Source organism: Neopsephotus bourkii, unplaced genomic scaffold (assembly GCF_033783945.1).
Source record: "Neopsephotus bourkii isolate Nb327-2 ecotype Australia unplaced genomic scaffold, CSIRO-AGI_Nbou_v1 NB_95, whole genome shotgun sequence".
NCBI lineage: Eukaryota > Metazoa > Chordata > Aves > Psittaciformes > Psittacidae > Neopsephotus > Neopsephotus bourkii.
The window spans coordinates 1,263,610-1,276,243 of record NW_026900612.1 but is presented as its reverse complement, the minus strand read 5'-3'; the positions used below and the strand labels follow the sequence as shown (position 1 = coordinate 1,276,243).

General features: G+C 44.6%; 1 long non-coding RNA gene across 1 annotated transcript; it reads right to left on the bottom strand.

The window, feature by feature from the left end:
* Positions 1 to 6,061: 6,061 nt before the first annotated feature.
* Positions 6,062 to 8,786, bottom strand: LOC133213405 (uncharacterized). The gene is made up of 3 exons (XR_009725812.1): positions 8,492 to 8,786; positions 8,148 to 8,241; positions 6,062 to 7,754 (listed from the first exon to the last, which is right to left on the bottom strand). It is a non-coding gene; the product is annotated as an uncharacterized LOC133213405 (long non-coding RNA).
* Between the last annotated feature and the right edge of the window lie 3,848 nt (positions 8,787 to 12,634).

The window sequence follows — 12,634 nt, the reverse complement described above, 5'->3', positions numbered from 1 at the left end:
CAGCATTAATCATTCAGTTGGTCTTTAAAGGACTTATGAGGCTAGTGTGGAGCGTGATTTAGATCTTGTAAAGTGAGCTAATTCTGTCTGGTTTATTTCCTGGTGCTGAACTGCCCTACCTTTTCTGGTATAAATTTTAGTTTCCCATCTTAGAAACATTGCTTCATGCACAAGCCTGTCTTTAATGGTATGAAAAAAACAAATGAGTTTGGGTTTAATGACCGTATTGTTGCCTGTAGAACAAGAACTAGGTTGTTGATTTTAAGACTTTCTTTTTCAAGTCTGGACCATAAAGATCACTTCAAATAAAGGATTCCTCTGTGAAAATATTTGACAGAAATAAACTGTGCCAGTGCCCCAAAATCTACTGAACTTATTTACCTGGTAAGACTTGTACTAGTTTTCCATAACATACTGCCGTTTATTGTGCTCTGGAAAGGCACTATAGTGATTTCAAGAGGAGAAAAACAAGAAAGATTATTCATTCCACATCCTCATGCAATTCTTTTGTAGGTGGCTTTCAACAAAGGGTGATATTGGATTACATTAATTTTGGTTCTTAATAAACTAGTAAATCTCCCATTGTTCTATGTTGTCCAATTATAAAAGCAATGAATATGAGACTAAGCACTTCAAGATAACCATAGCTTTAAAGATAGACAAAAAGCTTTATAGATTAGGATCATAATAAAACTGCCATTTTTTGTAGCATTTTGATGAATAATATTTTGCGAACTAAAGCGTTCTCTTAGGAGTGTCAATAAATTACTCTTTAAGTGAGAATCACTGCAAATCCCAGGAAGAGCTTCCGAATATCTAGAGTACTGAAAAGGAAAGGAAGCAAATCTTTAGTAGAGGTAATTTCCTTAGTGTCCAAAGATGTGATTATGAAGGGTATTTCCTGAGGTCTGTTTGCCTGTGGGAGTCATCTGTTGGGATTTTCCTGAAATGTTGCTGTTGCCTTTACATTTAGCACATGCTGCCTTTTCAAACATGCTTTGTAGCAACAATGTATTACTGAATCTTCAGTACTTCGTAAAGGCGTAGTGGGCAACAAAAATTAGCATTTTGAAGTCAGAAATTGCTTATTTTGCTTGGTCCAAAAGAAGGGTTTCCAAAGTCATCCAAGAACTGCTCTGAGGTGTCTCTGGAGGTAATGAGGAACAACACTGGCAACTGGTTTAAATACACTGGGCAGGGACTGGACCACTGTAGCAAAATTTTAAGCACTGAAAGTTGTGAAAAAAGAGTTACAAACCACAGCTATAAATACCACAGACCAAGTGCTCTGTGGGCTGCTGAACTGGGATCGTTGCCTTACTAAACTCAGTAAGAGTTCATGAGACATTTACAAAAACGTTTATTAATCTATTAATTGCCAACAGATTCTTTGTCAGCAAATCCTTAATGGAAAATAGAGCCCTCCACTCCTTTAATTTTCATGATCTTACCTTGCATGCATCTTCCAAAACTGTGTTGTGAAATGGCTTTACACTGTATATTTGACTTCTAGTAGGCAAGGAGCCGTGACATATGGCTCTTGCCAGTGGTGACACAGGATAAATGTCCCACCCAGTTGCTCAACCGAGTTCTGTGTTAAAGTGCAATATAAAAGGAACATGAACCACAGATGTCAGTTAGGCAGAGAGGAAAATACATAATGAAGAGATGTAGAAAGATGTGTGTGACAGATGTGAGGTATGTGTAGATATCTGAGCCCCAGCTTTTGTCTTGTCTATGTGAAGGTTCAGCATCTGCCTTTTCTCTTGGCTTGGGTTAGGGTGAATTTTGCATTAGGAGGCTGCTACAATCCCAGAGAAAACCTGAATCCTCTCTTTGGATGCATCCTGCAAGGGACACCACACTTGGCAGATCTCGCAGCAGTATTACTGGCATAGCTCAAAGTAGAAATGAAGGGTAGAAGAGAAGATTCTTCCCTGCAGTCAATCCTCTCCTCACACCCTTACCCTGTGTCTGCTTCCCAGGATTTCAAGCATGTCCATCTCTTCCTGGATGCATCTTCCACCCAAGAATGAGTTGCTGGGTATAAATAATTCTTTTCACTCAGGACTGTCAGTCCCATCATGGGACCATGCCTGAAACTGCAATCACTTTTTGATCAGTTCTGCTGAAACAACCTGTTATCTTTTATAATAACATTTCCATTGGGAATACTCAGATGCTGAGGCTAAAAAGAACCATTTTGTAGCACACACACAACTACACACACAGTGACTTTACAGTTTTAGCTTTTTGATTTTCCAGTGGGTATATTTGCCTGGGTTTCTGTTGTTTTGGGGTTTTTTTTAGACCACAGTCATCTGCTTCATAGTTCTTACTATGTCTAGTTTACAGGTAATAATTGCCATTAAAATGGAAGAGAATGTTCTTTGCACAAATGCATTGTTTTGCTCCTTTTAAAGAACACAGGAGCTACAAAACTAGATGAAGCTGATCGAAGGACACGTTTATTTAATTATTACTTTCAGAAACATGTTCTCTATATTGCCAATAGCAGGTGCAGGCTGTGACGTGGCATTTGCTCTGGTAATTATACAGTTTTGTAAATAGCAGAGTAAGTCAGGATGAAAGATAGCACTGCCCTCAGGTTGTGGGAAATTATTCAGCTTTCTCTTTACGAAATTTCAAATGATACATTTGAATGATAAGGTCTCTTTGATTCCTGTTGAACTTTCCCTTCCCACCACCTTATTCTTAAGAAATGAAACTGGGAATGAGAGAGTGAGAGGGACTGAAGGGTAAATACATGGAAGGAGCAGTTTGTGACAGATGTTATTGCAGTGAGTTCCTGCAGGAACTGAGTGAGAGGTAAAGCTGATTCAGATACCCTGTGCTGAAGGTTCATTAAAGGACACTGGGACATAATTAAAATGGTCTTTTGGTAAGACCAGTGCTTTCCCCAGGAGGCACTGCAGCTAACCTTGCAGTCATGTGCCCACAGCCAGTCTTGCTCTGATATTTTCCATCCTCTGCTATACCCTACTCCTCTTCCATGTTTGAAAGAGACTGGCCATTCTCCAGCATCCCCACCCCATATTTCTTTCCCTAGGGAAGGGATAAATGACAGGTCCTTTGCAGGTGGATAGGTGTACTCGAATTCTTCTCTAAGAGGAAGACAGCCACCAAGGAATGCCAAGGGAAATATCTTCCAGTCACCAAGAGATACTTCCACAGAGAAATGAGATCACTAAATAGCCTTTGTCATCCTCTGCTGTAAACTGTTCCCTGAACATCTCCTCCCCTTGGGGTGCAAAAACACAGTGGCTCAAAGCTGTCAGCTACATTCAGATTTGGAACTGCGACTCCACAGGAGTAGCTGTCCCCTTTCAAACAGAATCATAGAATCATAAAATAGGTAGGGTTGGAAAGGACCTTAAAATGATCAAATTCCAGCCCTGTGCCATGGGCAGGGACACCTCACCCTAAAACATGTCGCCCAAGGCTCTGTCCAACCTGGCCTTGAACACTGCTGGGAATGGAGCATTTACAACTTCCCTGGGCAACCCATTCCAGTGCCTCACCACCCTCACAGCAAAGAACTTCTTCCTTATATCCAATCTAAACTTACCCTGTTTAAGTTTGAACCCATTACCCCTTGTCCTGTCACTACAGTCCCTAATGAATAGTCCATCCCCATCATCCCTATAGCCCCCCTTCCGATACTGGAAGGCTGCTATGAGATCTCCATGCAGCCTTCTCTTCTCCAGGCTCAACAGCCCCAACTTTCTCAGCCTGTCTTTGTACGGGAGCTGCTGCAGACCCCTGATCATCCTCGTGGCCCTCCTCTGGACTTGTTCCAACAGATCCATGTCCCTTTTATGTTGAAGATGCCAGAACTGCACACAATACTCCAGGTGAGGTCTCACGAGAGCAGAATAAAGGGGCAGGATCACCTCATTCCACCTGCTGGTCACGCTCCTCTTGATGCAGCCCAGGATATGGTTGGCTTTCTGGGCTGCAAGCGCACGCTGAAGCCAGCTCATGCTCATTTTCTCATCGACCAACACCTCCAAGTCCTTCTCTGCAGGGCTGCTCTGAATCTCTTCTTTGCCCAGCCTGTAGCTGTGCCTGGGATTGCACCAGCCCAGGTGTAAGACGTTGCACTTGGCATGGTTGAACTTCATAAGGTTGGCATTCCTTCCCTCCAGTGTATCAACCAAACTACAGAGCTTGGTGTCATCGGCAACTTGCTGAGGACGCACTCAATCCCACTGTCCATGTCACCAACAAAGATTTTGAACAAGACAGGTACCAACACTGATCCCTGAGGGACACCACTTGTTACTGGTCTCCAAATGGACATTAAGCTGATGACCAGAAATCTGAGTGCAGCCACCCAGCCAGTTCTTTATCCACCAAGTGGTCCACCTATCAAATTGATGTCTCTCCAATTTAGAGACAAGGATGTCATGTGGCACAGCGTTGAACACTTTGCACAACTCCAAGTAGATGACATCAACTGCTCTACCCCTGTCCATCAGTTCTGTAGCCCCATCATAGAAGGCCACCGAATCGGTCAGGCAGGATTTCCCCTTAGTGAAGCCATGCTGGCTGTCACCAACTACCTCATTGTTTTTCATGTGCCTTAGCCTGCTTTCCAGAGGTATATACACACCTAAGGTGAGCTCCAAATGAAGCTGGCTCTTTGGCTGGAGCACCTGAAATAACTCTGCATCACTCCAAGCTTTTATTAGAGGTGCTGGCAGCTGACTGGGCGTGTTGGGATGGAATGATGCCCCCCTGCCCCAACACATCTAGTTTAAAGCATCCTTGACCAGTCTGGCAAGCCTCCTACCAAAACCAGCTCCACCAGCCTCCAGTAGGCCTGGCCTACTGAGTCCCACACTCTAGATACCCAAACCCTTGACTACAACACCACTGTTCTAACCATTCATTAACTTGCCAAATCCACCTGGCCTTTTTAGGGTCCTCCCCTGTATCGTCACGAATTGATTTAAAAAATATCTGAGCTCCAGAGCCCCTAACCACCTCTTCCAGGGCTCTGTAGGCCTTCTTTATGTTCTCTGGGCTACTGCTATCTAGATCACTAGCACTCACATGGATCACGAGAAGCGGGTAATAGTCTGTTGGACTTACTAGAGCAGGCAGCCTCTCTGCAACATCCCTGATCTGAGCCTCTGGTAGGCAACACCCCTCCTTTGAGACTGAGTCAGGCCAACAGATGGGTGCCTCTGTTCCTTTCAAAGTAGAGTCCCCTACTACTATGACCCGCTGATTTTTCCTGGCAGCACCAGTAGTGATCCTCTTTACTGGTGCATCATCCAGCTGTTCATGTGGTGAGGTGTGCACTTCCTCATTAGCCCCTGCAGAACTGTGAAACAGCTCTGGGTGGGGACATCAGATTTAGGAGGAAGCCCCTTGCTTTTAATTGTCCTCTTCCTCCTTTTTTTTTTTTTTTGTTTTGTTTTGTTTTGTTTTGTTTTGTTTGTTTGTTGGTTTGGTTTTGGTTTTGGTTTGTGGTGGTGTTTTGGTTTTTTGGTGTTTTTTTTTTTTCTGTTACTAGCTCCCAGCTTTCTGGATTAATGCCTTCTTCCTTTCCTGTATGTGCTATGGTGGATGCCTATGGCCCCTGCACAGTTTGGGCCTCGAGCAAGCAGTCCTGCTTCCTCTCAGCTTCCCTGACATCTTTCAATCCTATTGGCAGTGTCCCGCAGCTCAGCCCCTGCTGCAGGAGGACCTCCACCAGGGCGCACCCGGTGCAGCTCTGCCCGGTGTGCACCCTGGCCCCAAGAGACCAGTGCAGGCACTCTCGACACCCCGAGCGCTGCACTACAGCCTCCCCTCTCATCGGCTCTGTCTGGGTGCCTACGCTGCCACCTCCGGAGCAGCCAGAGCAGAGCTCCCCGACCCGGAACTGGTCATGAGGAGAGCGCTCACGAAGCCGCGGTCCCCCCTAGTACCGCCGCCCGTGAGTCCCTGCCCACGTCAGCGGAGCTGTCTGCTGCTGGAAAAGGCCTGGAGGGTGCGTGAAGCTTCCTCGGTGGCTCTTGCCGCTCTGAATTGAAGCTGCTGGACGCTGAGCTTCCCCCCGCTCCCGTGTTGAAGGCGTCCCCTCTGGAGATACCTCAGCAATTGACCCATCAATTTAAAATAACTGGAGATTAAGAACTAAAGCCTGTTCCTGTAATCTGCTCAGTGCAGATCCACAAACAGTTTTTTGCAGTAATGTTGAGCATGCATGTCTCTCAATGGCTTGAACAATTATGAGAATGTATAAAATCTCCTGGCAGTATTTCCAAACATAGGTACCTAAAAAATTCCATCAGGGCCAACATTCTCAAAGCCAGATAACAATCTTGTGGACTTGTTTTCACTAAGTTTGGTGCCTTTGAAGTGGCTTAGCTGGGTTACCTAAGCGCACCAGACACCTTGGGTAGGTCTTGGGTCCAAAGCCACATCTGGGAGATGTGGCATCTTAGCATCTCCATTCTCATCTCATGCTGCTGTGAGCTGGCTGATGTTTTACCAGATGTACTGGTATATTGCTCTTTGCCTTGAAATTAACAGGAATTGATGGTGTTTGGCAACTACTGAAGACACAGTCTTACTTACTGATGACAGTGTGCAAATAACAGGGTCGAAAATAGGCACTCTTTGGAAATGTTGGCTTCTCTGCTCTCTATCATATCTGCAGTGAAGATAAACCTGACTATTAAGACATATGTTTAGTTTATGTAAGAGCTTAGCTGAACAATATAATGTTTCAATGGAAGGTGAAGAGTACGTATATGGATGAAAAGCAGTTGATTGTCACAATATGTCTACCAAAAGGAAAATAAGGTCATTCACAAATCTTAACATTTTATGGAGGGAAGAATATTTTTTTTTAATTAGGATTAACTTATTATCTACTTAAAATGTGCCCTTGCATATAGGTCTAACAGAGCCTATGGCAACACCTATAATTTTAAAATAAAACTGGTTTTCCAAGAAGAAAGTAATTTTGAGTGATAACTAATTTAGATACTGCTAATTATATTGGTCGGAACTTGCAAGGGAGTCAATGGATAAAAAATTGATTAAAGCAAAGTTATAAAACAACAATAAAAAGCACCAACTCTGCTCTTTAAGATATTCTGAACATTTTAATATTTGTTCCTGCCAGCTCTCTTAGCTGGACTGGAAAGTAAATGTTTTCAGACACCTGTCTAAAATTAAATGAGAGGAAAAAATAAGACCTTTTTGGTCAGAACAGGGGGTGTGTTCTACAATCTGAAATGCTGCTTAAAATGATGTAGTAAGTTAAATAGCACTGTAATTTATATGATCCTTTGGTTGTCTGTTTTGAACCAATGGCCAGTGCTACTGTGTCTTGAGACAAGCAAGGAGGTAGTAGCAGGTAGGATTTGTAAACATTTCTGTCTCTTGCAGCAAGCCACTGTGGGGTTGATCACTATAGGTTCTTCCAAGTGCGTTAGATGTCTTGTGATGTAAATCCAGCTGGACCCTATATTTGTGTAATTTCTTCTGGAAGTAATTTCCTAGCTTAGATCACATATACCAAGAATGCTTCATGTCTTCTTCCAGCTGTTTCATCTTTGGGTTTACATCTGCGGTGAACCCTGAAGCCTTGCTGGTTCATAGCTGGACATGTAGTTTCTAATATAGGAATAAACAGATCCATTCTTGGCTTTGTGGCCATGAAAAGCATAAGCATGACAGCCTTGCCCATGCTGGAAGCAGTGAGCACAAATTCCCCAAAGAACAAATCTCTTTGAGAGAATGGGCAGAGACAGATGAAGAACAAGGCGTAGTTAGTTCTAGTTGGTTGCTAATTTTGCTGATCACCTCACTCAAGCAGTGTGCTTCCTACCCTCCTGGCTGAATAATTTACACAAGAAGATGGTTAAGGTAGTGAATTTTCCTGAGTGTTCAGGAAGACCTTACTGAGCTACAAAAAGAAGCATCTGACGCTTTTATCCTAACTACTGGATCTTGCCTGTGAGTGTCCTGGTTTCCCCTAGCTGTATGTGGTATCTCTTAGCAGCATGTTGTAGCTCATGCTCAGAAGTTTCTCCTGTGGAAGCTATACTTCTGTGCTCTCCTTTGTTCAGATTTGCTATTTCCTGGAAACAGAAACAGCCCAAAGCCATGAATTGTCTTACTTTGTGCATAAAGGTGGGCTGTTGCTGGCTGCAGAGAAATGGTCCTGGATCTCTTCTGCTGCTACACAGTGGAGTATCTCAGGATAATGCATCTCTGTGAGGAGAAACAAATACAAGGCAGCAGAAGAAGTAGAAGACAATATAAGCACTCCTCCTGTTTTGGGTTTTTTTTTTTTTTTTTGTATGCTGTTCCTCTTAACCAGCTGCATGAATGTTAGGGTTTTTTGCATTTTAGGCAGTTTTGCTACAGAGAAATTCATCACTGTGTACAGTGAAGGTAACATGTACCTAAAGATTTTTGTGTAACACAAGATTCTGATTATGAAGTGATGAGGCAATTTTACCTTTCCAGCTCAAATTAAGCATTATTCTTATTGGTGTTATTGCTGTTTGGCTATTCATAGCAGGCTTCTGAGCTTGCCATGGGTCTTGCTTGCCTTACTGTGTCTTAGACCCTAGTGCTCATTAGTGTCTGCTTTTTGCTTCCACTGCTCGCTGTACAGCTTATCATCTGACTCTGCTGTGTCTGGGAACATTCTGATAGCAGCAGTGGTGATGTGTTTGGTCTGGCAGATGGCCAGGACATCACTGCTGTTTCTGTGCTGCTGTACTGCGGAGGCTGGAACTCCAGTATGAACTTGAGTCGAAGGGACTTCAAACTATGGCTCTCTATGTAGGAGCAGGACACCTCAAAGGGTCTGTGGCAGTAAATAAGTCCACACCAAAGCAGGTACATCTCAAAGTCTCTGTGTCCATGGTCATGTCTGGTCACAACAGGTGTACTTCTGAAATGATTGTGGCCCAATGATAAGACCATGATGGAGAAGGTACATCTCAAAGCATTTGTGGCTGTGGGTAAGTTCATACTGTAGCAGGTACACCTTGAAGCATCAATGTCTGTGCATGAGGTCATGCTGAAGCCTCTCAAAGCATGTGGCACACAGCTTGGTGTCATCGGCAAACTTGCTGAGGGCGCACTCAATCCTGCTGTCCGTGTCACCAACAAAGATGTTGAACAAGACTGGTCCCAACACCGATCCCTGAGGGACACCACTTCTTAGTGGTCTCCAGATGAACATTGAGCCATTGACTACAACTCTTTGTGTGCAGCCATCCAGCCAGTTCTTTATCCACAGAGTGGTCCGCCTATCAAATTGATGTCTCTCCAATTTAGAGACAAGGATGCTGTGCGGGACAATGTTGAACACTTTACACAAATCCAGGTAGATGACATCAAAAGCTCTACCTGTGGAAGCATGGTTAGCAGACAAGGGTCACGTTCCCATGGCTGAACTTGGCCAGGGACCAGTTTTGTAAAAGTCAGTAAGAAACCCAGCTCGGTAAAACACCAGCTGTGCAAAAGGATAAGCTGACCTTGTAGTTAAAGAGTATCCTGAAGGGAGGAACAAGGATGTTAGAAGAAGGGATGTAACCACAGGAGTTTCCCAAGAATGTGTGTGTGTAGCAATCTAGCTCTCTATATACCCTAGGCTTAAGCAGAATAAACGGGTCACTTTATCAATCATATTGGTTGTGCTGTGTTCCCTCCGCATCGCGACGACATAGAGTCTCTGACATCTACTGCTGTCCATCAGTTCCGTAGCCCCATCATAAAAGGCCACCAAATTGGTCAGGCAGGATTTCCCCTTAGTGAAGCCATGCTGGCTGTCACCAAGCACCTTGTTGTTTTTCATGTGCCTTAGCATGCCTTCCAGAAGAATCTGCTCCAAGATTTTGCCAGGCACAGAGGTGAGACTGACTGCTCTGTAATTCCCTGGGTCATCCATTTTCCCCTTCTTGAAAATGGGGGTTATATTTCCCTTTTTCCAGTCATTGGGAACTTCACCTGACTTCCATGATTTTTCAAATATGATGAACAGTGGCTTTGCAGCTTCATTAGCCAGCTCCTTCAGGACCCACAGATGGATTTCATCAGGTCCCATGGACTTTTGTATGTTCTGGTTCTTAAGATGGTCTCAAAACAGATCCTCTCCTACAGTGGGCTGAGGGTCTTCATTCTCACAGTCCCTGCATCTGCCTTCCAAGACTTGGGTGGTGTGGTCAGAGCCTTTGCCAGAGAAGACCGAGGCACAGATGTCATTCAGAACCTCAGCCTTCTCCAAATCCAGAGCAGCCAGTTCTCCTGATAGCTTCCGGAGGGGGCCTGTGTTGTCCCTAGTCTTTCTTTTATTCGCTACGTACCTATAGAATCCCTTTCTGTAATACCCCTAGCCAAGTTTAATTTTAACTGTGCCTTAGCTTTCATAACCTGGTCCCTAGCTTCCCAGACAACGTCCCTGTACTCTTCCCAGGCCACCTGTCCTTGCTTCCACCTTTTTTAAGCCTCTTTTTTCCTTCGAAGTTTCCTCAGCAGCTCCTTATACATCCAAGGAGAGATCTCCTGGCCCGCCTGTTGCACTTTCTTCTAGTCGGGATGCAACACTCCTGAGCTTGCAGTAGGTGATCCTTGAATATCATCCAATAGTCTTGGGCACCCCTGCCCTCTAGGGCGATATCCCACAGAACCTTACTAAGCAGGTTCCTGAAGAGGCCAAAGTCTACTCTCTTGAAGTCCAGGCAGTGAGCTTGCCACATGCTCTTCTCACTGTCCTGAGGATCTCAAATTTGACCATCTCATGATAGCTGCATCCAAGGCTGCCCTGGAATGTCACATTTCCAACCACCCCTTCCCTGATGCTGAGCACGAGGTCAAGCATGGCACCCTTCCTTGTCAGGTCCTCTGTTACTTGCAGAAGGAAGTTGTCTTCCACACAGTCGAGGAACCTCCTGGATTGCTTTTGCTGGGACGTACCTTTGCCCCAACAGATATCAGGGTAGTTGAAGTCTCCCATGAGAACAAGAGCCTGTGAGCATGAGGCTGTTCCTATCTGTCTATAAAGTACTTCATTCACAGAGTCCTCTTGATCAGGCAGTATGTAACAGGTCCCCACAGTAATGTCCCCCATCTGAACCAATGAAGCACGAGCCTTACAAGAAACAGAGTAAGTGCAGCAGTAACTCAACCTGAGCTGGCTTTGGTGCCCAGTAACTCCACACAACACACTACCTCTGCTGTCCTAAGTGACCACCATAACAGGTGGAGCCCAAAGTCATAGACTAAAAGTGAACTCAATGGACATTTTATAGGCATGTTACAGACATTTCACAAGGGTGGTTCATGGACTAAGGGAATGATATCTATATATAATATCAAAGGATAGGAAGTGGAATGGTGGGTAATGAGATTGTATGGGACAGTATGGTACCTGAGCATGATACAAATTGTATGGACTAAGGAGTGGAGAATGTGATGGTTTTGGCCATAACAGAGTTAATTTTCTTCACAGTAGCTAGCATGGGACTAAATTTTGGATTTGTGCTGAAAATAGTGTTGAAAATACAGATATTTTTTCATTATTGTTGAGCAGTGCTTACATGGAGACAAGGTCTTTTCTGCTTCTCACCCCATCCCAATAGTGAATAGGCTGAAGGGGCACCAGAAGTTGGAAGAGGACACAGTGATTACAGCTGATCCCAACTAACCCTATGGATATCCCAGACCATATAAATTTATGCTTATCATATAAATCTTGGGAAAGACGAAGGAAGGGGTGCCGGGTGGGGGAGGTGTTCAGTACGATGGTGCTTGTCTTCCCAAGTACATGTCCACCCAAGTCTTGGAAGGCAGACGCAGGGACTGTGAGAATGAAGACCTTGGGCCCACTGTAGGAGAGGAATTGGTTCGAGACCATCTTAAAAATCAGAACGTGCGCAAGTCCATGGGACCTGATGAAATCCATCCGCTGGTCCTGAAGGAGCTGGCAAATGAAGTTGCTAAGCTGCTGGCCATCATATTTGAAAAATCATGGCGGTCAGGTGAAGTTCCCGACTACTGGAAAAAGGGAAATCTAACCCCCATTTTCAAGAAGGGGAAAATGGATGACCCGGGGAATTACAGACCAGTCAGTCTCACCTCTGTGCCTGGCAAAATCTTGGAGCAGATTCTCCTGGAAGGCATGCTAAGGCACATGAAAAACAACAAGGTGCTTGGTGACAGCCAGCATGGCTTCACTAAGGGGAAATCCAGCGTGGAGAAGAGAAGGCTGCGTGGAGACCTCATAGCAGCCTTCCAGTATCTGAAGGGGTCTTATAGGGATGCTGGGGATCGACTCTTCATTAGGGACTGTAGTGACAGGACAAGGGGAATGGGTTAAAACTTAAACAGGGGAAGTTTAGATTGGATATAAGGAGGAAATTCTTTCCTGTTAGGGTGGTGAGGCACTGGAATAGGTTGTCCAGGGAGGTTGTGAATGCTTCATCCCTGGCAGTGTTCAAGGCTAGGTTGGACGAGGCCTTGGGTGCCATGGTTTAGGGTGAGGTGTCCCTCCCCATGGCAGGGGGGTTGGAAATTCATGATCTTAAGGTCCTTTCCAACCCTAACTATTCTATGATTCTATGATTCTATGATTCTATGATTCTATGATTCT